The sequence below is a fragment of the Balaenoptera physalus genome (genome assembly GCF_965194825.1).
Source record: "Balaenoptera physalus genome assembly, chromosome: 18".
Classification (NCBI taxonomy): domain Eukaryota; kingdom Metazoa; phylum Chordata; class Mammalia; order Artiodactyla; family Balaenopteridae; genus Balaenoptera; species Balaenoptera physalus.
This window is the reverse complement of record NC_138899.1, coordinates 19,857,546-19,882,969: the sequence shown is the minus strand read 5'-3', so window position 1 is coordinate 19,882,969 and position 25,424 is coordinate 19,857,546. Positions and strand designations below refer to the sequence as shown.

At 36.5% G+C, this 25,424-nt stretch overlaps 2 long non-coding RNA genes across 4 annotated transcripts in view; one reads left to right on the top strand and one right to left on the bottom strand.

The window, feature by feature from the left end:
• LOC309647402 overlaps positions 1 to 19,748 on the top strand; it is a 149,929-nt gene extending 130,181 nt beyond the window's left edge. For 2 of the 3 annotated variants that reach the window (XR_014256017.1, XR_014256019.1), the window contains exons 2-3: positions 16,524 to 16,682; positions 19,507 to 19,748. This is a non-coding gene — a long non-coding RNA (uncharacterized lncRNA). Of the gene's footprint in view, positions 1 to 14,152; positions 14,297 to 16,523; positions 16,683 to 19,506 lie in introns of all 3 variants that reach the window. The other variant, XR_014256018.1, reaches the window with a different exon arrangement.
• An 83-nt stretch (positions 19,749 to 19,831) lies between these two features.
• LOC309647397 overlaps positions 19,832 to 25,424 on the bottom strand; it is a 234,314-nt gene continuing 228,721 nt past the window's right edge. Inside the window, exon 4 of the long non-coding RNA XR_014256015.1 lies at positions 19,832 to 21,032. This is a non-coding gene — a long non-coding RNA (uncharacterized lncRNA). The remainder of the gene's footprint in view (positions 21,033 to 25,424) is intronic.

Below are 25,424 nucleotides of genomic sequence, written 5' to 3'. Positions count from 1 at the left end.
TGATAACTAGCTGTCTCCAACTTATAACATTACATCCCCCAGAAAAGCACTTACATCAGTTGTAGTGAATCATTTGAACCAATTTGATTGTTGCTAGTGGCTACTATAGTAGACATCACTGTTCAACTTTAAGTCTTTGAATATTTTCAAGTGTAGACATGACAATCACAGTAAGCGTCTAGAAATATTACATTAGCAAAAGTCTGGTAGATTAAGGAGTGAAAACAATACAGGTGGAATGTTCTATTAGGCCATACTGGATCAATCCAGATGATGAGGGCCTAGACCAAGACAGTGGCTATAAGAAGTAAAAGGAGAAATTACATTAGATATTAATAGAATTTTGTGATTCATTGAACATGGGAAATAGAAGAGATGTTCATAATAACATAGATTTTTTAAAAATTCTAAACATGTGGAATTAAATGATAAAATCCTATGTTAATCCATATTTTATTATTTAACCTTTAGTCATTATGTCTTAATTTAAGCTGCTACAACAAAGTACCACAGATTGGGTGGATTATAAACAGCAGAAATTTATTTCTCACAGTTTTGGAGGCTAGAGGTCCAAATCAGGGTGCCAGCATGGTTGGGTTCTGGTGAGAGCTCTCTTCCAGGTTGCAGACTGAGGACATGCTGCTGTGTCCTCACTTGGTGGAAGCAGAAAGAAGAAAAAAGCCTCTTATTAGGCTACTATTATAAAGGCACTAATCTCATTCATGAAGACTCCACCCTCATGACCTCATCTGTCCTAATTACCTCCCAAAGGCTCCATATCCCAATATCATCACACTGGGGGACAGAGTTTTAACACATGAATTTGGGGGAGGAGGGAGACAAACATTCCATCCTTAACACATTACTTTTACAGAAAAAAAGTATTCATGAACGTAACTCTAAAAGTATCTTTGGAAAGCTATGAAATTCATAAAATTACATCAAGAGAAAGAAAAATCTATGGGCCTGTGAAATGCATGAATTGAATTATGGTTTCTCTCAGTGATGGCTATATAAAGTAAACATATCTAGAAGTTCAGAATGCAACTGACTTCTGGTAACAGATTCTTCATTATTCTTAGACCACTAAAGAAGTTTATTTTGAGAGTTAAGTAATTAATCATTGATTAACAAACTGGTCAATGATTTAAAAAGCCAGTGGGGCTTTATATTATTTAGGTAATAAAGTATAATTTTGTTCCAAATTTTATTCTTATAATATGTTTTAGAATCAGTCCATGATATAATTGTTTGGAATATTTTTCAACTTAAAATAGCAATAGTAGTTATTTAGTTATAATTTTTATTTTTAAAAGTACTAATTGTTATTACTTAACAAATTGTTAGTTGATATTGATCAGATTTTTAACCATAGACTAACTTCTATCATGTCTAAAATAAATCCAAAGTTTGGCAAAGATGGAAGATGAATGAGACTTTGTGTGTGTGTGATATGATTATTTCCTTAACTTTCAATGCCTGGTCTAATAGTTTTCCAGAATCTAGAGGTATAGAAGTTATACTTCCAAAATATTTACATCACAGCCACAGTCATGCTTAGTACAATACTGCTGGGATTTAAAGGGGCTCAATTAATGACACAATTTTTTCACACTACCTGGTGTGTTTGTGTGGGATATTTCTTTTCTGCTCCTCACTTTTGCATGGAGAGGAGCTTCCATTAGAGCATTACCCCTGGCATTGCCATGCCTCTTCCCTCACTTCCTGTGGGGAAGAAATAAATTATCTGATGGATGAATTTGGTAAGATGACCAGAGAATTAATGTTCAAGCCCTTCTGATTCTCTTTAGGATCTGTCTTCTGCAAACCATTCTGCAGTTCCATACTCTGATTTTCATAGCCTATGGTCACCAAAGTGGATTGACCAATACTAGGGGTATAATTTTAATTTGAAGATAACCATAGACCTAAGTCACATTTTCCAATTTTTTTATTATCATAAAGTGCTCTTTTCATTTCTAACTGTTCTTTCAATGTACCATTCAATTTCAAACTGGGTGGGGGGAAAAGGAAGAAGTTGTTATCTATCAAACCCTCAGACCTCCAACGCAAGGCATTCAATTTTAGAATAGGAAATTTGTTCACTTTTCTTACAGTCCCTTTTACTATAAGAATATACAATCGATAAGTATAGTTATATCAGAAAATAAAAGGAGTAGTACTCTGTTGGAAAAGGTGAATATCGAAGGCAATTTGGAGGTCTGTCACTTTGTAGTGTTACCTCTTGGTACATATTATTTATGTTCTCTGATTATTATGTTCTCCAATGATTTTACTTGTAAAATAATCGGGTTAGACCAGATGACCTTCGGGTTTTTTTTTTTTTTAATTAATTAATTAATTAATTTTTGGCTGTGTTGGGTTTTCGCTGCTGCGTGCGAGCTTTCTCTAGTTGCGGTGAGCGGGGGCTACTCTTCAATGCGGTGCGTGGGCTTCTCATTGCGGGGCTTCTCTTTGTTGTGGCTCACGGGCTCTAGGCGTACAGGCTTCAGTAGTTGGGGCACACGGGCTCAGTAGTTGTGGCTCGTGGGCTCTAGAGCGCAGGCTCAGTAGTTGTGGCACACGGGATTAGTTGCTCCACGGCATGTGGGATCTTCCTGGACTAGGGCTCAAACCTGTGTCCCCTGCATTGGCAGGCGGATTCTTAACCACTGCGCCACCAGGGAAGTCCAACCTTTGGAGTTTTAAACTCTGAAGTCCTTTATAAAGCTCATGAGGTCCTTTCTTAAACAACTGAAAGAAAAACAAACTCCCCATTGCAAACAAAAGGGAATAAACAAATAATTATAAAAATAAAAAAATATATTTTAACAAATAATGCCAACAAAGTTATTGATGTCCAGGCCAAGTTATTAAAAAATCTACTATATACATTTTATCCACCAACGTAAACTCACTTTTCAGAGCTTCTTGGTGATATCCGTCCGTAAACTGAACATTAGCAAAGTGAGATTACATTTCTAACAACTAAGAGGAGTTTATTCCAGAGCCAAGTAAATGATCCTGAAAATAGCTTTACACCAATGGCTTCTAATTGAAATTTAGGACAGTAACCTTAATTTCACCAGCTGTTCTTATTGGAATAGAAAGCCTCACGAAAAATACAAAGCTGCATACAGGGATTTACAAATGCCTGTTGTAGTTGCTCAAGCAAGATCTTAAAACAACAAACTTTCTAAATTGAAGCCAGAATTTTTAAAATATATTAGCACATATTACTACATCCCTGAGTAAGGAGAAATTATTTACGAGAGTGTGATTTTATGCACACAAGCATTTATATATCCTTAGAGGACATTTAAATATGATTTATAGCTCAAAGTAGCATATCGTATTTATTTTTCTATTGATACTGTTGAAGAACCATAAGCCAGATGCTGCAATAATCTCAAGCCAAGTAAGCATTTTTAAAAACATCTACATTCAGGTATTTTGCTACTTACTATCTGTTCTAAACATAAAAATGTAATTATGTTTGAATATATAATTAAGGAATCCATTTAATATTTTCAGATCTCCGTTTACAAAGCCAGAATTCCTTGAGCAAGAAACAGTCAGGATATACAAGAAAACCATATGATAAAAATAAGTTTAAAAAATACAGAAAGCTTTAAGTACAAGATTGATAAATCATAGTTAATAACTTTCCCCTAAAGCTTTGAAGTGAAAATGGGCCCTCGACATGTCTGAGTCTCTTACTATGTTTCCTTAATAACTTCGTCTTCATTTATCCATTTGCCCCATTTCACATCTTTCTAATTTACATCAGACCTTATAATATACTTTCTCCTTTGCCCATCCTTTCAGGAAGTGAAATGTCTTATGGTTTTTTGAGAAAAAAAATATGACAGTTGGAAACCTATATATCTCCCCATCATGAGATATCCAAACATCCCTATGTTATTTATTTATTTTTAATTGAAGTGTAGTTGATTTACAATATTTTATTAGTTGTTAGCTTCAGGTGTACAGCAAAGTGAGTCAGTTATACATATGTACTATATATATCTATGTTTTTTTCGATTCTTTTCCATTATAGCTTTTTACAAGATATTGAATATAGTTCCCTGTGCTGTACAGTAAATCCTTGCTGTTTATCTATCTTATATATGATAGTGAGCGTTGTTGTTCTCATACTCCCGATTTACCCCCCCTTCCCCTTTGTAACCATAAGTTTTTTTTCTATGTCTGTGAGTCTGTTTCTGTTTTGTAAATAAGTTCATTTGTACTATTTTTTTAGATTCCATATTTAAGTGATATCAAATAATGTTTGTCTCCTATGTTATCTTCTATTTCCTTCCTGTTAAAGCAAGGAAAAGATCATTCCTGCCAAAGGCGTGTACTTTTACTGCTTGAAGTGAGACTTCTCATGACTTGTCACGTATTTAACACCTACAGTTAGTATTTTCTTTTGTGCACTTTATCCTCTCCTTCTGTACTGTATCATTTCAATTAACAAACACACATTCTACCATTTTAAAAACAAACAAAACTGCCTTAAACACTTACCTTCCTTCATTCTAGCTACTGAATTATTTTGGGCTCTCCTTCTCACACAAGAATTTAGAGAGTTACTTACATATGACCCATGGACTTCATTCATCCTTTGCTGTTCACTCTCCAAGTCACCCCCAAGTCATGTCTACACATACCTGCCAAAGTATCGCTTAAGAAAGAAGCTGTCTAAAAGGAAAGAAAATGATTGTTTTTTAATAAAAGGTACATTGGAAAGTCAGAATGGAAGAAAGAACACGATATTCAAAAATATGAATAAATACAAAAGGAGTTCTCTCTCTTGAGGCTGTAAATTATGTTTGGCAGTGGAAGTAAAACTTTAACACTATATGATGCATTTCTAAATATATGGCTAGGAAATACTTGGATCAATTATATTCTCAAAGGGAGGAGGGGAGTGAAGGACTGTAAAGTGAGATAAAATTTCTATACTCACACTGGTGAAATGATCACCTCAGTTATGTGTAAAAATAATGTAATACCTAGAACAACCACAGAAATACTATAGCTAAGTAAAAATGGAACCCCAAAATGTTCATGTAACCTATGGGAAGACAGGAAAATTAAAAATAAAAACAGAAAAAATATGTAGGGGAAATAATAGAAACTGGAAAAGTAAAGTGGCAGACTTAAGTCCTAACAGATCATTAAACACAGATGGTTTAACACAACAATTAAAAGACAGAAATTGTCAGAGGAGATTAAGAATCATGACCCAACTATAGTCTGTCTACAAGGAATTCACTTCAAATATAATGATATAGGCAGTTTGAAAGCATGGAAAAACATATATCACAAAAATATTAATTAAAGGAAAGTAGAAGTGGCTATATTATATAAGATAAAGTAGACTTCAGGGCAAATAAAATTACCAAAGACAAAGAGAGACATTATATAATGGTAAAAGTGCCAATCCAACAAGAAGACATAGAAATATGCACCAAACATTCTTGGGAAAAAAATCAATCAATCAATCATTCAATCAATAATCTTCACCTATGTGGAAGTCTCACACCTTATTCAAAATTTAACTCAGAATGGATTATGGACTTAAATACAAAACGTGAAATTATAAAAGTCTTTAAAACAATATAGGAGAAAGTCCAGGGGTAAGCAAAGAGTTTAGACTTGATACCAAAAACACTATCCATAAAAGGAAAAATTGATAAATTGGACTGCATCAAAATTTAAAATTTTGTTCTTCAAAAGACGATATTAAGAGAATGAAAAGACAAGCTCCCGAGTGGGAGAAAATGTTTGCAAAACACATATCTAGCCACAGACTTGTATCTCAAATATATAAAGAATCCTCAAAACTCAATAGTGAAAACCAATTCAATTTGAAAATGAGCAAAAGACAAACATTTTACTTAAGAGGATAAACAGATGGCAAATTAGCACAGGAAAAGAAGTTCTACATTATTAACCATTTGGGAAATGCAAATTAGAACCACCAGGAGATAGCACTATATACCTATCTATGGCAAAAATAAAAAATCACGACAACTCGAATTGCTGTTGAGGATGTGGAGAAAGTGGGTAACTCATAAATTGCTGTTGGGAATGTAAAATGGTATAATCCCTCCTAAAAACAGTGATAGAGTTTGTTTCTTTTTTAAGCTAAACATGCATTTACCATATAGCACAGCAATTATACTCCTGATCACTTATCCGAGAGAAATGAAGACTTATGTTCACACAAAAACCTGCTCACAAATGTTTATAGCAGTTTTACAGTAACAGCAAACCTTGAAATAACTCAGATTCACTTGAATGAGTAAATGGTTAAATGAACTGATACATCCATAGCATGGAGTATTGCTTAATAATAAAAGGAATGAGTTAGTGATACCTCCAACAACCTAGAAGAATAGCCAGAGAACTATACTGAGTGAGAAAAGCCAATCCCCAAATGTTACATACCGTATCATTCCATTTATATAATGCTGTCGAAATGACAAATTATAAGAATACAAAACAAACTAGTAGTTGACGGGAATTGAGTAGGAGGACTGTGGGAAGAGAAGTAAGATGTGGCTATCAAAGGGAAAAATCATTGTGATGGTAGAGAATCTTGACTGTATCAGAGTCAATATTCGGATTAGGATATTGTACTGTAGTTTATTAAGATGTTACCATCATGAGAATCTGGATAAAATGTATATAGGAGCTCTCCGTATTATTTCTTACAACTGCTTTACAAGTTAATTTTTTTAAAGTTGGAAAGAATGGAGGAAGGAAAGGAGAGAGGGAGAAAAAACCTGTTAAATCTACCTGAAAAGCATTGACTTGGAGTATTTGAATCTTAGTATTTAAAAAATATTAATGCTATCTTTCACATTCTAGTTTTCAAATTAAGTACTTGAAATGCAGTGTGCATCTTACATTTATGATACTTCGCATTTTGGACTAGCCACACTTCAAGCACTCAGTAGACACATGTGACCAGTAGCTACTATACTGGAATGTGTGGAAATAAAAGCTTTGTGAATATTTATTGGAGGGAGTGATGGAATGTGGTAAGGCGAGTAAGAGGAAAGATGAGAGAAAGAAGGAAAATATTTGTGCAGTGGAGGAGATTTAATACTATCTGAAAATATTGATTAATAGAAAGTGTAGGGCCTATCTGATAAGGGGTTAATATCAAAAGTAATTCATACAATTTAATAGCAAAAACTTTTTTTAAGGGCTGAAGAATAAAAACTGTTCACCCAGAATCTTATACTCAACAAAATGTACTCCAAAAATGAAGGGGAAATCAATATATTTGCAGATGAAGGATTCGTCACCAGCAGATCTATCTTAAAACAAACAATTTAATTTTAAGAAAGGGTGGGACAAGAAACCGAATAGACATTTGTCCAAAGAAGGCCTCCAAATGGCCAATAGATACATGAAAAGATGATCAATATCACTAATCATCAGGAAAATGCAAATCAAGACCACAATGAGATATCACCTCCTACGTGTTAGGATGTCTATTAGCAAAAAGACAAGCAATAAGTGTTGGAGAGGATGTGGAGGAAAGGGAATCTGTTTGCACTATTGATGGGAATGTAAATTAGTACAGCCACTGTAGAAAGCAGTATGGAGGTCTCTCAAAAAATGAACATAGAAGCGTATGATCCAGCAATCCCAATTCTGGGTATACATCCAAAGGAAATGAATTCAGGATCTCAAAGAGATTTCTGCACTCCCATATTCATTGCAGCATTATTCACAATAGCCAAGATATGGAAACAACCTAAGTGCCCATCCATGGATGAATGGAAAAGAAGATGTGGCATATATATATATATATATATGTATACACACACACACAATGGAATATTATTTAGCCATGAGAAAAAAGGAAACCCTGCCATTTATGATATGGATGGACTTCAAGGGCATTACACTAAATGAAATAAGTCAGACAGAGAAAGACAAATACTGTGTGATCTCACTTATATGGGGAATCTGAAAAAAAAAAAAAAAAGACGAACTCATAGAGAAAGAGAGTTGAATGGTAGTTGCCAGAGGCTGCAGCTGGGGGGAAATGGGGAGAATGGTGGGCATTGGAAACCGCAAGGGTAGCCTGGACTTATACCCACACCTGACAATAATGAGGTCCTTCTGTAGCCCTCCTCCCATCTGGGGTAAGCATAGGGGAAGCATAGTGGTGGGTGAAGAAGACTTTCACTCTTGAACAAGGCAAGCCCCACCTTGGTGTCAGTGGAGAAAATGTGGGAAACCAGAACTCCTGTCAATGTACTCATGCCAAGTGGGGACCCTAGAATTCTTCCTTCACCTGGAAGTAATGAGGCATCACACTGCCCCCTTCCTCTGAAGGAATGGTGGTGGAAAAATCTAGCTAAAGCAAAAGCTTTAAATAAATAAAATCCGATGTCTTATAACATAGTATAAAAATGTCCAACTTCCAATTAAAAATTCACCTGTCATACCAAGAACCAGGGAGATTTCAAATCAAATGAAAAAGGACAAACAATAGATGCAAAACTCAAGAAAATAGAGATGTTAGAATTAAAGCAGTCATGATAAAAGCTTTCAGGGAGCATATTTTTCAGGCACAGACAGCATTTTTTTTTTCCTATTCAACTGTTATAAAATGTAAAAAATAATTCTTAGCTTAAGGGCCATGTAAAAACAGCTGGTTGGCCAAATTTGGCCTGTGGACTTTAATTTGCCTACCTTGGATTCCAGGCTTATCAAGCACAATAAATGTTGGTAACAGTTGCCGGAGAGGGATGAGGAGTCTGTGAGAAGTTAACCGAAGGATTAATGGAGAGTAAGCGTCTAACAACATGAATTTTTATTGTAACCAGTGAGAGTAAGTTAATTACGAAAGTAAACGGCCTCGAAGTTCCTAATTCATCAGTCTAATTTTAATCATGTTTTATCCCATAGTATTACTTTATCTGAAACTCTTTTTCCGTGTGCTGTTTTTGCATTGGTTTACTTAGGACGTTTGAGAAAAGGTGACCTCCAAGAGATAAGAATCACTTTTATTGTAAATATTGACTCACTGTATATAATAATTACAGTAAATAGTTGACTTTTTAATTGTGTGTCTCATGATATCTAAGGTGAATTCTGAATCATTCCCTTTTTTTTTAAAATTGTGTGTCTCATGATATCTAAGGTGAATTCTGAATCATTCCCTTTTTAAAACTGTTAATAGACAAATTATTCTATTGAAAAGATAAATTAACGTTAGTTTGGATTAGAATTAATGTGAGGGTGGATAAAGTGGTATGTGAATTTGAACTATGTGAATGATAGAAGAGTTAGGTATTATGTATGTTTACTTTTTTCATATTAAAATAGGGAAAAGAAGCAATTTTTACTGCTAAAAATTCAACTCCTTAAAAACCTTCACAGGAAGAACATACATATAAACAAATGTATGTATTATATGTATATATATATAAAGCATCAGCAGAAATACCATAAACAAGCTGGATGGGCAAATTTGGGCATTGAAGAATATTTCCAATTCCTCAACTGTCACTGATCTTAGGTAAGTTAGTTCTTATTTCCCCTGACCAAGAGAACAATTGCCTCTTCTGTCTTAAGTAATTCAGGAACATGGAATTGGTGGTATACTTTTCATTTTATCTTCTGTTACATTCTCTCCAATTCTGCCCCTTCCTATTTTCATTTCCATCACTTTGTTTGAAGGTATGTTTATACGTGGTGCCACCTTGTGTTGGTAAAGACCTGATAAAGTATGTTATGAATGAGTATTTCTATTGCTCTCCCTACAAAGATCATCCATCTCCCCAGCGAACAAATACATAATGAGACCCCACTACCCTTACTAAGCTTATTTGATTTTATTATATATTTTAATCAAAATCCAAGAAACCATGTCCCACAGAAATTTTCCAAAAATTATAATTTAAGTAAGCAAAAATATCATATGAATTAATATTCTTCACAGTCCAAGCAAACATCAATGAAAAGATCATATATCTAGTCCTTGTCTTCGTATATCTAGAATCACTCATGTTCCAAAAAGATCTCCTTATGGCTACTTTTTGTTTTTTTGGTCGTCAATTTACAATAAAATAAACCCTCAGCATTTCTTTAGCATATTCGAAATCTAAACGTTCTCATGCCTTCAAAGTGTGTTCCTCCTACATGATATAGCAGTCATTGGAAGAGATTCTTAGACCGCAATCCGTAACAGAGGAGGGAGGAGCAATCTTGAGCACTCTTTCCTCAGTTTTCCTGGGAATAGGCATGTGGTCTTGGCCTCAGATGTTTCAATGGCCTTCTATTTCCCTTGCTATGATCGGCTAACCTATATCAGGATCTGTGCCTCTGACATGAAGTATCTAGGAACATCAGGTGCTGAGGAAACTCAGCACATTTTCAATTTCGGCTGTTAGCAACAGCGTTAGGGAAAGGAAACAGTGACAGGACAGCAAGCAGTCTGGCATCTTCCTTGTTCTTTTTTCTTGTGCTCTGGTATGAAGTCGTTAAATTTTTTCAGTGGGAATGTCATCACTCCTCACACAAGAGGGTCATGTCAAAAGGGTGTGAACAGATTAAATAATTATTTTTGACAACATTTCCATCACTTTCAACCATAGTGTTAAAACTTAATGATGTGTTACATATATTTAGGTGTATCTAGTTGTTAATCATGTTTTTCTATGGAAAACAATCATTCATGGGAATTCCGTTATGATTTTCTCAAGACTGGCCATGTGCCCTTTGCAGTTCTTCATTTATATAAGTTCACAGTCTCTGGGGCTATGGCCTAAGGCAGAAATCTACTCTTACAGTCCCATTTGGACTTGAATCTAACAGAGGCTTCCCTAGTGAGAACTGGAAGACACTGAGTTGATAGACTGTTGAATAGGGAAATGGGCTTTTCTACTCTTGGATTAAGCTGACACCCAGAGTGGTACTTCTACCTGAGATCTCCCACCACCCATGCTCATGCTACATCCCTACATGTTGAATAAGACCTGTGAATGTGAAAAAAAAGAAGACTACTGTTCACTAAGGAATTCAGTTCTCATCACGAAGATGAGATCTCTTTGAGTTTTAAGTTCATAACCCTCTTCTTTTCAAGCTTTAAATAATACCAAAGTTCTTAACTTGCTTTCAAGAAGGGGATCTCTTGTAGCCTTTGTGTGTTCATAAAATTCAGAATCATATACATAAATAAAGTTCATATATACATACATAAAATTCAGAATCATATATACAATGATGTTAATATTCAATTACGATAAAGCATTAGTTCCTTCTACCTTTTATGGCAGCTGTCATTATCTTGCCTGACAAAATGTTAATCTATATGTTAAAGTCACCAACAATACTACACTGTCTACAAAATGAAATATGCATCCTTCTATAATCCTCAGCAGAAACTGTGATGCTAAGTCTTCGCAGTCTCTTCTTTCAATACTTCCCTGTCTCTTCTTTCAATACTTCCCTATATACGTAGTGTTTCTACAAAACGGGACAATCTGCTGTTCCTTAAATATGCCCTGTATTTACAATCTCATTTGAAACTTTGCTTACGCTCTTTACACAGCCTGAAGTGTGTTTCCAGTCTTCTTTATTTTATCTCAATTCTGAAGCTTACTTAAAACATGCATTCAAAGAAATACTTGGGACGCATGACTTCTGGAATCGTGGCTTGGGGAATTCTGTGGACCCTCACCCAACTGAAACAAACGTAAGTGGTAAAAATTAGAAAAATATATAAATAAATGAACAACTAACCAACCAGCCATTTAAAGTCTCTGTAAATTGACCTAAGGGCATACAATAAATGTGAAGCCTGTATTGAAGAAAATTTACTAAATCTTGTAAAACTGTGAGTCTGTGGCATTTGAGCCATGACCCCTCTGCCCCAATGAATTAGACAGAAGCTACATTCTGAGTGGGTGACCAAGAATCTCTTCCTACAGATTCCAGTCAAGGGCAGCAGGATACCTGCAGGTCTCACCTCCACATGGCCACATTTCGGAGACTAAATTATGGGCGAGAGCAGCCCAGGGTTCAGGGACTCCCTTTTCCATCCAGTCCCCACTCATAGGATGGAACTTCTACACCAGACATAGCAGGCCAAGAGACTGGGACCCCAGTCACCCTCACTTCAACTCGCTTGTGGGGTGGGAGGTTCCACACCCTGAGAAGGAAGCCTTGAACGGAGACTACCGCTCCTGACCAGCTCCTTCCTCACAGAATGGGGGCATCACTCTGAGAGACGTGGTCCTCTGTCCCTGCACCCAGCTCTGGAATAGTGACTCAGACATTTTTCCCAGGGGGAGAGGCAGGCCATAAAACAGAGAGGTCTGAAGCTCTCCCCAGGTGACCCAACTTTTTGGGGACAGAACGCAGGGAAGTTCCAGCCTAAAGGTGCTCTCAAAAACAGTGGAGATTTGGTGGCAAGCAATTAAGAGCTGGTAGTTCCACATGAGCAACAAGCTAAAGGTGGCCAGCTAATTTAATAGCGAAAACCAGTGAGAAAGACAAGAATCCCTCCTGGATTCAGAACAAGTCTGAAAGACTACCCTCAAAAACTGCCAGTTCTGCACATATTAGGTAATCAACCATTCATGTTAACATGACTTAGGGAAAGAACCAAAAATTTTCACCAATTTGACCATCATTTTCTGTATTTTCCTAAAATTATAATTGCATAAATTATATTTAACTGCATAAATTGTACCTTAAAAATCTATAGATCTTTAACTTAGAGGAGACAATATAACACAGATTGTTTATGTCCTAAAATAAACCAACAAAAGGAAATAATCTTGAAGCCACATGTTAGATATGATAAAAATATTAAAAGGGATCTAAGATGTATTTGGAAAGAATTAGGAAAAATGAAAACCTATAAATCTAAAATAAAGAATTTTTGAATTATAGACAAAAAATATAAGATAATTTAGGTTAAAAGAGCATGTGTAGATTATATTTATTATGTGTAATTAACATATTTGTTTTTGATTTATATAAATGCAAGAGATAACTTACTATTTTTACTTGAAGTTTTATGAATTGAAATGATGACTCATAGATGTTTTAGTTTTCTGATTTGTTCATAGTTTTAACACTGGAGAAAATATTTTCCAGAAATGATTATAATCACATTGGATGTGTACTATTTAGCAAGGCATTATATAATGTTTTTCATCTGACATGAAACATCTGGAGACACAAATCAGCAATGGCTTCTGTTTCTTACTTTAGATAATTACATACAAATCTTAATTCATAAAGCTTCTGCTTATTACAGGATAGAAAATAAGTAAATAAAGTTGTGTGGGGAATGAAATGTGCATTTCAAAAAAATAGTGAAATAATATTTTAAGGATTCTTTACAAATATTTACAGTTGCATTAAACATATCATTTTTTAAATTTTAACAATTCTTGCCACTCATAAAAAATGTACAAATTAAATATAAAAAAATAGAAGTATCATATGGGACAACAACACAACAGACATGTTTTAAAATCTGAAAATAAGTAATAAAATGTATTAACTACTTTCCCTTCCACCTAGCTATTCAGTTCAAAATCAACATATGGTTGACCCTTGAACAACATGGATTTGAACTTCATGAGTCCACTTGTACACAGGTTTTTTTCAATTACACACACTACAACATGATCCACTGTTGAATCCAAAGATGTTGAACCACGGATACAGAGGGCTGACCATAGGACTCGATCATCCCCAAATTTTGGTATCAGAGGCAGGTCCTAGAACCAATCCTCTGTGGATACTGCGGAAGGACTGTAGGTGAATTTTCGAATGTGCAGTTTTCAGTGTCCCTGACCTCTTCCTTCTTCAAGGGTCAAGGTAATTAAATTTATAACTTTCTTGGTTCCTGTTCTGTTACTGAGCGCAGACTCTATTTTACTTAAATGTAAATATTCTTCTGAGAGGTGACAACTGAAATAGTCACCATAAGCAGGTGGTAGCACAATGAAAACAAAAGTTAATGACATCTCTGTACCAGTGTGCAAACAATGATATGGGAAGGCAAAATATTCTATTTATTGTGGTAGGAGTGAGATTAAGTGATAACCAATCTTCTATCGTGTAGAGCCATAGTAATGACAGACCTTTATTAGAGGGACTGTACACATCCTCTCCATGTAGGCTGTTACCTACGCCACTCCACCTCCATCCTTGCTTCCGTGCTTTGGGAGAATTACTACCTCTCAATGCTTACAGAGATCTCAGGAGCAAAGGAAGAATAGGACTTGACCAGCACTGAGTGAGAGAAATAACTGTCTTATTTTGTAAAGGGCACACAGGGTGGGTCCCAGTTGATTGGGATAGATAGTGGGGGAAAGAGATGAAGGAAGTAGAATTATCTGAAAATCATTCAGGCAGTCATACAGGTTTTCTTGGACAATGATGTATCTGGCACTTGCTTTCTCCAGCTCCCAGAGGGAGGACTGCACCTCATCTCAATTACCCACCAGAATAAGGAAATGCTTCCTGCATCAGAGAAAACTGCGTGTCTCAGGGTTCTCAAGGTTCCCAGGTACAGGGAACCTGGCTTTCCCAGATCAGTACCATAAGTAGCTGGCACACCAATTCCAGATAACCTTGTGCCAAGCAGCCTTTACATTCCTCACAGGCAAGTCTTATCCTATTAAAAGTAGGAGCCGTAAGAGAGAAAAGGGTCCCAGCACAGGAATTCAGATCTACACTGGCCCAGCAAAGACCTGACCATACCACTCTCCCATTAGTTTTCTATGCTGCACAGATTCACAAACTTGATGGCTTAAAACAACACACATTTATTATCTCACAATTTCCACTGGTCAAAAGACTGGGCACTCCTTAGCTGTGTTCTCTGCTCAAGGTCTCACAAGTCTGATATCCAGGTGTAGGAGGGCTGCCATCTCATTTGGAGGTTTGATCAGGGAAAGAGCTACTTCCAGACTCTCTCAGTTTGTTGCCAGAATTAATTCCCTTGTGCTTCAACTCCTAGAGACCAGACCTCTCCATAGGCAGTTCACAATATGCTGTTTGATTTTCCAAGGCCAAGAATAAAGTGCCTTTCACCTCAGGAAGAGCCCATGCCCTCTTTAGAGGGCTTTCACCTAACTAAGTCAGTTCTACTGGAAACTCCCTTTTGGTTAACTCAGAATCAACTGATTTGGGCTCCTAATTACATCTGAAACCTCGCTCTTTCTCATGTAACATAACCTAATCACTGGAGTAACATTTCATTGTAATCACAGACTCCCACCCAAGTTCAAGTAGAGGGGATTACACTGGTCTGAACACAAGCAGGAAGGCTTCTTGAGGGCTGCCATAAAGTCAACCTACTTCTCTGCTTTTCTGTGGTATGATGGGCAGATCAGGAGAATCTATGCCTTCCCTTCCTTGCTGAACTTTAGCTTGCATTGAAGTGTCTCCCTCTGTGATCAAACCTATTTATGAACCTATTTAAGTGGGATTCAAACAAAATCCCGATTTAGGCATGTCAAATAGAGAGCCATATTGGCCTCATATTTTATGGCAAGTTGACAACTTGCCCAACCAGAAGGTTCACAGTGTCTTCTTATTTTGCTTCAAGATGTGTGTGTGTGTGTGTGTGTGTGTGTTTGTGTACTGAGAAAAATTATGTTTAGAATATTTTTCTCAACTCCACTTCATCTGCCTTATAGATTGGAGAGGTATAGCGATATAGATTTAATCTCTTCAATCTGACTGCTTGTGTTTGCAAGGCCACTCTACCACTTACTAGTGGGACAATACTGGACAATTTGTGTGTACCTTCTCCATGTTCTTTTGTATGAAAAATGGAGATACAACAGTACACTTCTCATGTAGTGGTAGAGATGCAATGTTGAGTTAATGTTAGTGTAAATGTGAATGCTCATATTTTTCTTCCCAAAAGTAATATTTGAAAAATTGGAAGAGAATGGCTTGAGGTCTGCTAACCAGATGATTTCAAAAAAGAATGTGAAAATAAGATGAACAGATAATAAACCTGGCATCCTTGAATAAAGCACAGAGAACATTTTTAGACCCTCACCTAGATGTATTTCCACTCTGGTTACGAAGAAATATGAACGTAAGATACACCTGAAGCAGAATCAAATTTTTAAGATTCAGCTCAAAAATATTAAAAAATAAAAATAAAATGTCACACATTTTCAGTAAGTTGGTCATAGAAATATGTATTTTAGCTTAGATAATGTCTAAGTGTTCAAAATTGGTTATAATGGACATGAAAAAAAATCTCAACCGTATACTCATGGAGAATTGAAATCAAAATTAAAAACTCTGTGTAGGGCTGTCTAGGATCCAGGAAGTTAAAGATCTAATAAACACAACTTTGAGGTAGCAACATATTAATAATAGAGAATATTTGGCTGTTACTTTATGATCTACATTGTGATTTTGACATATATCTCTGATTTAATCATAGTCCAAATATATGATTTATATAATGATATTATGTCACTTTTTCAAATGAACAGATTCAACCTCAGTCATATTCCAAAAGATGGAAAAATAATAAAGACACTCTTGCTGCCACGTGAACTATGTTCTATGACTCCAGATCTAAGGGATTTATCCTCCTCCACAGTGCCTATAATATCTTGAGGGAAAAGAGACAAACTGATTCCTTAATTCAAGTAAGATATTCGTGTTTATAATGGTTTAATACACTACTCCCAAGAGAAATGTTTGATATTTCATAGAAGTTGTATCCCCATAGAATAAGCACGAGAAAATAGTGCATACCCCAGTAAATTATACGCCTTCCTTTTTCTAAAAATGTGGGAAAAAAAACAAGTAAAACATTTCACTAAACATTTCACTAATCCTGTATCCTGTGCTTTATTTCAATGCATCAGAATACTGTATTTGTTTACCCAGACTTTGATCTTAATTCAAAGTGCCATTTTCCCATATTTCTTACTCCTCTTAATTAAATTTTACCTAATTTGTAAATTATTTTATTAATTAAAGTGTGCTTATTTTTTCCTGTAATAATAGGATGTTTAGGAGAAACAAACTGCATCTTTAATCACAGAGCTTCATGTATTAGACTTTAATGCAATTTTATGATACGGAAGACAGCTTCATGTGAGATTAGCAGCAATATATCTTCATTAAAGATTGTTGAGGAAAGTACAATGATTTCAAATTTGTAAGCATATTGTTAAGCTAGAAAGAAAAGCAGCAAAGCGTATTAACTTGTTTTGTCATGGGTGTATGAAACTTTTGAAATTAGAAGAGAAAAATAATGCTTGGTTTCTTTTAAACAGTTAAGAGAATTAAATACAAAAGTGATTTTTGTATCTCTTGTGTTTTTATTAGTGTCTCAGCTATTACTAGAGAATTTGAATAATGTTTTGAAAATTTTGGATCTTCCATTAAGAGTGACTTTTAATTACTACTTTAGTAACTACTTTTCATAAAAACTATTCAACATGTCTTTCAAAATGTTTTCACAGTTTCTTTTAAATCTTTTGAATTTTATTTGACAAGCCATCCAGACTAATCAGATGGCAGTCATATTTCAACCCAGAAATGTTTATATATTTCACAATCATGTTTTTAAGCCATATTTTTATCATGCACATATTCAAGTTTTAGTCCTTATTTCTCCTTAGACTCAAATTGTCTTAAACCTACACTGATGTAATAGAATACTGATACTTGTACTCCTACTAAGGCTAATGCTGCTGTTATTACTACTACAAATAATAACGACAATCTCATAATAACAGCAACATATTTTTCCATTCTTTCTCTGGCCATGATATATGACCATATACACTTGACCTGAGATAATGTACTTCATATTTATAACACGCTATGTATTAGTCATAATTATATTAATCATATTTTATACATGGTGAACTGTAATTTCCCACATTCACACAGATAATAACTGGTTGATAATAACCAGTTGAATTTATGTATACAGCCTTTCCTAGATTCTGGATTTTTTAGTGTAGAGTTAGGAAGATTTTTCCTATTCCTGGGATATGATAGAAGTCACCTGGATAGTGCATGCATGTTTTCCTTTTTAGTATTTATGTAATTCACTTTTTAAAATTGAGATTCTGGATCCATTTGGGATTTAGCCCTGTATACAGGATGACATATGGATCCAATTTTATCTTCTTTCCCAAATAGCTATCCAGTCATCTCAAGACCATATATTTTTGGTTCATCATTTCTCCACTAATTTGAGATGCTGCTTTTAGCCCATGTTATATTTCCATATGAAATGATTCCATATATAAACTTTCTATTATGTTTCAATGTCTACTCATCTTCCAGCAAATTATTATTTAAAATATAGAGATTTCAGAGTAAGTTTTAATATCTGGTAAGCCTGTGTATCAGTCAGAATTCTATCAGAGAAGCAGAACATTTATATGCAATGTTGCAGAAATTTGACTACCTGTGAGTGTGAGAGATGAGCGAAAAGACTGTGCATCTTTTGTCTTTTCATTTGATGCTGCACCTTCAAGTATGAAGGGCAGGCAGTCAAATAAGGAACATGGACATAAAGTGGGGGAGGACAAGGACAAATTGCAACAAACTGCAAGCTGCGAGCAAACTGGAAACTATGTTTGTGTCTCACCATCTCCAAATTTGATGATGTTTGGGTCCTGCAGGAAAGTTGGCAAACTTCATCACGAGCCTATATATGCGTCTCAAGGGTTGGGGAAGGTGGAACAGTTTCTGTTAAGCTGCTGCTCTATGCCAACGAGGTGAGCCAGCAGAGAAGTATCAACGTGGCTGACCTGAAAGAGCACGTGGAGCTTCTTCGCCAGCTTTCTGATTATGAAAGCAGCATGGGTGCTGCTTCGCTTTCACCTTCCAAATGGCACACAAATTATCTCTCATAGCCTACCTTAACCAGAGTATATCGGGAAGGAAATCTGAGGAAACATAATTTAGCAGAGCCATGTGGATGTATAATAAAGCCACCACAGTACAGCTCATAACCCCAGCATCCAAACAGGACTCCTAAAACCATGTGTAGCCTCTGAATAAGACAGTAATGTAGGCATGTTCCATCAGACCTGATGCAGCTGTCCTACGTGTAACTGCAAACAAGCTTACTCTTTCCCCAAAAGAAGGTACTAAAGCTCTTTTCCACCTTTAGTTGGTGTTCATTATTTTTCTACTCGATTCTCAGTAAATATTGAGATATAAGGTTAACTACTATTAACATACTTTATTGTTGTTGGTAGGGTATGATAAGAGGGAAATTCTTACATATACATACTGTTGAGAATTTAAGCTACTCCACGGTATTGCTGCCTCAGCATCCATTTTGCTTGACCAAGCAAACTGTGGGAGCTTTGCACTGACACTAGCCCCTCATGCTCAAGCATGCCCTAGAAGACAGCCTGTAGAGTCACAAGCAAATGCAAGTTCCCGAAATCACATTGCCAAAAGCCTTTGTGATAAATATTCTCCTCTGTCTTCCAGGGTCTTCTCCTGGTGTGTCCTGCGAAGTTTTCTGAAGCCCTACTCTTTTTGGTTTGAATTGAGCGATCTGACCTTAGCGCTGGAACCCCAAAACACTCCACCTGCAGACCCTGATAAAGGTGTTTGTTCTAGGTCCTGTCTCCCACTCTGTCTGCACCCTGCCTTCACCTACCCTTGTGGCCTCTCAAGGCGTGTTGTGTACTTCCTCCAGGACCTGTGAGCAATAAATATCTCTATTTCAATTTCTCTTGTGATCTTTGTTGAACCTTGGTTTACCATCTGACACCTGGGGATTTTACTTAACAAATGTTAATTTAACAAAGTCATAACACATATATGCAGAAGCAAACATATTCATATCAAAATAAGAAAGAACTACTGGTAACTATTGTAGTTTTTGTGTCTGCAACTATTCTCATAGTTACAGCTGGTATTTATAACTACCTTCTCCCACTACCCATTCTGTGTCTTTGGCCCAAGCACCTCAGCCGGCTGTGGGTTTTTGCCAGCTGGGATGACCCAAGCCTTAATCCCCAGAGCAAGAGGAGTCACACTGTCTAGTTGGGTCTTTGTAGCTTTCCCTTGACTTCAATCAATCACAGGACATGGGAGCATTAAGTAACAGCCCTAGAAGACTTCCAACGTTCCAGACATACTCCTCATTACCCCTCCTGCATAGTAGCAACACCAGTTCTACCTCAGTTATCAAAATCAATCACCAGCACAATAATCCCCTTCTTTGCCAATTAATTTACTGACATGGGGAACTCAAAGTGTTTATGTGGTAGTCTCAACTTCTATGTGAATGGGTCCAGGGCTGTGGAAGTATCCCTGACTTGGGGTTAATAACTCTACATCACCAGACGCCAACATTGCAGGAATACGGAATGAACATTTTGCCAGTTGATTACTATGTGATTATCTGCATAAACGTATTGCCACTGAATGCCCCCTAAGTAATAGAAACAGGGTCAATAACACCTTTAAATCTAATCAGATTAGAAAAACAACTCCAGATACCTAAGAATCAATTCAAAGAATTTTTCCATCAAGGTTGTTTCTGGAAACATTTTTGATAGCAAATTCACTATCAGTTCATGTTCAATCAGAAAAGTAGAACCACCAGAAGGAAGAGAAAAGCTGTTTTTTTAAGGCTGTTGTCATCTTACCTGATGTTGGACCTTGAAATCAGTAGGGCAGGCAGTCAGGAAGGAAAACTTAAATTATTTTTTTAAAAAACAATTTTGCAACAGGGCACTGCTTCCCCCTTTACTTTCTCAAATATTCTACATGCAATTATTTTGCACTCATTTTGTAAATTATTCAATTTTTTTCACCTGGAATAAATCCTTCTCAAGACGGATTTATGTGACTTTTTATATTTAGTTTTTTAACTTACCTTTTCTTTATTTTTTCTGTTTCATAAGCTTATCTTGATTTGATTTCCTCTTTCACCATCTTTGTTTCTTTCCTCACTTCTCCATGTTCAGCAGATTTTGAAGTTGCCTTCGTGCAGTTTAGGTGCTCTGCAATATTGAAGAAATTATTTAATTTGTAACTCCAGACACCTGCCCTGTGGTAATACAAAGAACAGCAGAGTCAGTCATCAACCCAACAGATCGGCCCATGTAGTTTTCTTTGCTCTGTCCAGCATTGCTTTTTAGTTTTGTTTTGTATTTTGGTTTGGTTTTTCGGGGGTAGGTGGGAGACTTTCATCTTTATGTAAACACATCCTCAGACAGGCAGTACATGTTACAGTGTTTCATGTGAAATCTCATATGAAATCTCACTTCATAAGCTGGGGACCTCAACCATCTCCCCACTTCTGAGGAGGAACTTGGCCTCCAGGCTTACCCTCTCATCAGGTACTTCTATCTGGCTTGAGGGTTAAGTCAGAGGTGACAGTGTTAGATAAAAATGCCTTATTAAACGCTTCAAAGATTTTGTACAATTTGATTTAGAACTTACTTATTAGGTCATAGGTGAATTTTCAAGAGAGTTATATGTGTTAAAACCATCTTGAAATTGTTTATGAGGAATATCCAGAGTTAAAAAGACAGAATGTACAGTGTTACTTCAAGGTGCTTGCTTACTGAGAGAGTAGAAAGCTAGGATGTTGGTGTAAAAAAAGAATGGCTAAAAAATTAAGTTTAAAAGACAGGAGGACATATTGATACTGTAGACAGAGGAAAAAGGATACAGTGAAAACAATAAAAAGTACTGTTTCTGGAGCACTTACCATGTGTCAGAATTTTAAGTTAAAGTAAATCACAATTCTAATCTTCATCTTATTGATTAGGTGTTATTACTATCATTGCTTATTAATATTTGAGAAATTATAAATTTGATACATTTGACAAAATAAGGGATTAAATCACTAGTTCAAGATCACACAGCTAATAATTTAATACAACTAGAGGATGAATACAGAATGCTTAGAATCTGAATATCTTGTAAAGGAGAAGAGAGGTGAGTGAAACATCATTTGCTTGAGAGAGACACTCATTTTCCTCATTCACATACATATTGCACATATAATGGGCAGGTCGGCTAAATATGAAGACCAACTACAGTAGCAAGAGTGTGGGACCAAAGATGAAGCAAGGTTAATGCAGAAGTCTAGCACCCAACTGCTCTAAGGAGACTATTTCCTATTTTGATCCTATTAAAACCTCTTAAAAATGTTTTAGGGGGGATTGGCTCAAGATGGAGGAGTAGAAGGACGTGCTCTCACTTCCTCTTGCAAGAACACTGGAATCACAACTAACTGCTGAAGAATCATCGACAGGAAGACACTGGAACTCACCAAAAAAGATACCCCACATCCAAAAACAAAGGAGAAGCCATAATGAGATGGTAGGAAGGGCGCAATCACAATAAAATCTAATCCCATAACTGCTGGGTGGGTGACTCAGAAACTAGAGAACACTTATACCACAGAAGTCCACCCACTGGAGTGAAAGTTCCGAGCCCCATGTCAGGCTTCTGAACCTGGGGGTCCGGCAATGGGAGGAGGAATTCCTAGAAAATCAGACTTTGAAGGCTAGCGGGATTTGATTAGAGGACTTCGACAGGACTGGGGGAAACAGGGACTCCACTCTTGGAGGGCACACACAAAGTAGTGTGCGCATCTGGACCCAGGGGAAGGAGCAGTGACCCCATAGGAGACTGAACCAGACCTACCTGCTAGTGTTGGAGGGTCTCCTGCAGAGGCGGGGGGTGGCTCTGTCTCACCGAGAGGACAAGGACACTGGCAGCAGAAGTTCTGGGAAGTACTCCTTGGCGTGAGGCCTCCCAGAGTCTGCCATTAGCCCCACCAAAGAGCCTGGGTAGGCTCCAGTGTTGGGTCGCCTCAGGCCAAACAACCAACAGGGAGGGAACCCAGCCCCACCCATCAGCAAAAGCTGATTAAAGTTTTACTGAGCTCTGCCCGCCAGAGCAACAGCCAGCTCTACCCACCACCAGTCCCTGCCATCAAGAAGGGAGGCTGGCACAACCCTCATAGATAGCCTTATCCACTAGAGGGCAGACAGCAGAAGCAAGAATAACTACAATCCTGCAGCCTGTGGAACAAAAACCACATTCACAGAAAGATAGACAAGATGAAAAGGCAGAGGGCTATGTACCAGATGAAGGAACAAGATAAACCCCCTGAAAAACAACTAAATGAAGTGGAGATAGGCAACCTTCCAGAAAAAGAATTCAGAATAATGATAGTGAAGATGATCCAGGACCTCAGAAAAAGAATGGAGACAAAGATCAAGAAGATGCAGAAAATGTTTAACAAAGACCTAGAAGAATTAAAGAACAAACAAACAGATGAACAATACAATAACTGAAATGAAAACTACACTAGAAGGAATCAATAGCAGAATAACTGAGGCAGAAGAATGGATAAGTGACCTGGAAGACGGAATGGTGGAATTCACTGCCACAGAACAGAATAAAGAATGAAAAGAGATGAGGACAGCCTAAGAGACGTCTGGGACAACATTAAACACAACAACATTCACATTATAGGGGTCCCAGAAGGAGAAGAGAGAGAGAAAGGACCCGAGAAAATATTTGAAGAGATTATAGTTGAAAACTTCCCTAACATGGGAAAGGAAATAGCCACCCAAGTCCAGGAAGTGCAGAGTCCCATACAGGATAAACCCAAGGAGAAATATGCCAAGACACATAGTAATCAAATTGGCAAAAATTAAAGACAAAGAAAAATTATTGAAAGCAGAAAGGGAAAAACGACAAATAACATACAAGGGAACTCCCATAAGGTTAGCAGCTGATTTCTCAGCAGAAACTCTACAAGCCAGAAGGGAGTGGCATGATATACTTAAAGTGATGAAAGGGAAGAACTTACAACCAAGATTACTCTACCCAGCAAGGATCTCATTCAGATTTGTTAGAGAAATCAAAAGCTTTACAGACAAGCAAAAGCTAAGAGAATTCAGCACCACCAAACCAGCTCTACAACAAATGCTAAAGGATCTTCTCTAAGTGGGAAACACAAGAGAAGAAAAGGACCTACAAAAACAAACCCAAAACAAATAAGAAAATGGTCATAGGAACATACATATTGATAATTACCTTAAACGTGAATGGATTAAATGCTGCAACCAAAAGACACAGGTTTGCTGAAAAGACACAAAAACAGCACCCATATATATGTTTTCTACAAGAGACCCACCTCAGACCTAGGGACACATACAGACTGAAAGTGAGGGGATGGAAAAAGATATTCCATGCAAATGGAAATCAAAAGAAAGCTGGAGTAGCAATACTCATATCAGATAAAATAGACTTTAAAATAAAGAATGGTACAAGAGACAAGGAAGGACACTATATAATGATAAAGGGATCAGTCCAAGAAGAAAATATAACAATTATAAATATATATGCACCCAACATAGGAGTATCTCAATACATAAGGCAACTGCTAACAGCTATAAAAGAGGAAATCGACAGTAACACAATAATAGTGGAGGACTTTAACACCTCACTTACACCCATGGACAGATCATCCAAAATGAAAATAAATAAGGAAACAGAAGCTTTAAATGACACAGTAGACCAGATAGATTTAATTGATATTTATAGGACATTCCATTCAAAAATAGCAGATTACACTTTCTTCTCAAGTGTGCATGGAACATTCTCCAGGATAGATCACAACCTGGGTCACATATCAAGCCTCAGTAAATTTAAGAAAATTGAAATCATATCAAGCATCTTTTCTGACCACAACACAATGAGATTAGAAATAAATTACAGGGAGAAAAATGTAAAATACACAACACATGGAGATTAAACAATACATTACTAAATAACCAAGAGATCACTGAAGAAATCAAAGAGGAAATCAAAAAATACCTAGACACAAATGACAATGAAAACATGATGATCCAAAACCTATGGGATACAGCAAAAGCGGTTCTAAGAGGGAAGTTTATAGCTATACAAGCCTACCTCAAGAAACAAGAAAAATCTCAAATAATCTAACCTTACACCTAAAGGAGATAGGGAAAGAAGAACAAACAAAACCCAAAGTTAGCAGAAGGAGAGAAATCATACAGATCAGAGCAGAAATAAATGAAATAGAAACAAAGAAAACAATAGCAAAGATCAATAAAACTAAAAGATGGTTCTTTGAGAAGAGGAACAAAACTGATAAACCATTAGCCAGACTCATCAAGAAAAAGAGGGCGAGGACTCAAATCAATAAAATTAAAAATGAAAAAGGAGAAGTTACAACAGATGCTGCAGAAATACAAAGCATCCTGAGAGACTACTACAAGCAGCTCTATGCAAATAAAATGGACAACCTGGAAGAAATGGACAAATTCTTAGAAAGGTATAACCTTCCAAGACTGAACCAGGAAGAAATAGAAAATATGAACAGACCAATCACAAGTAATGAG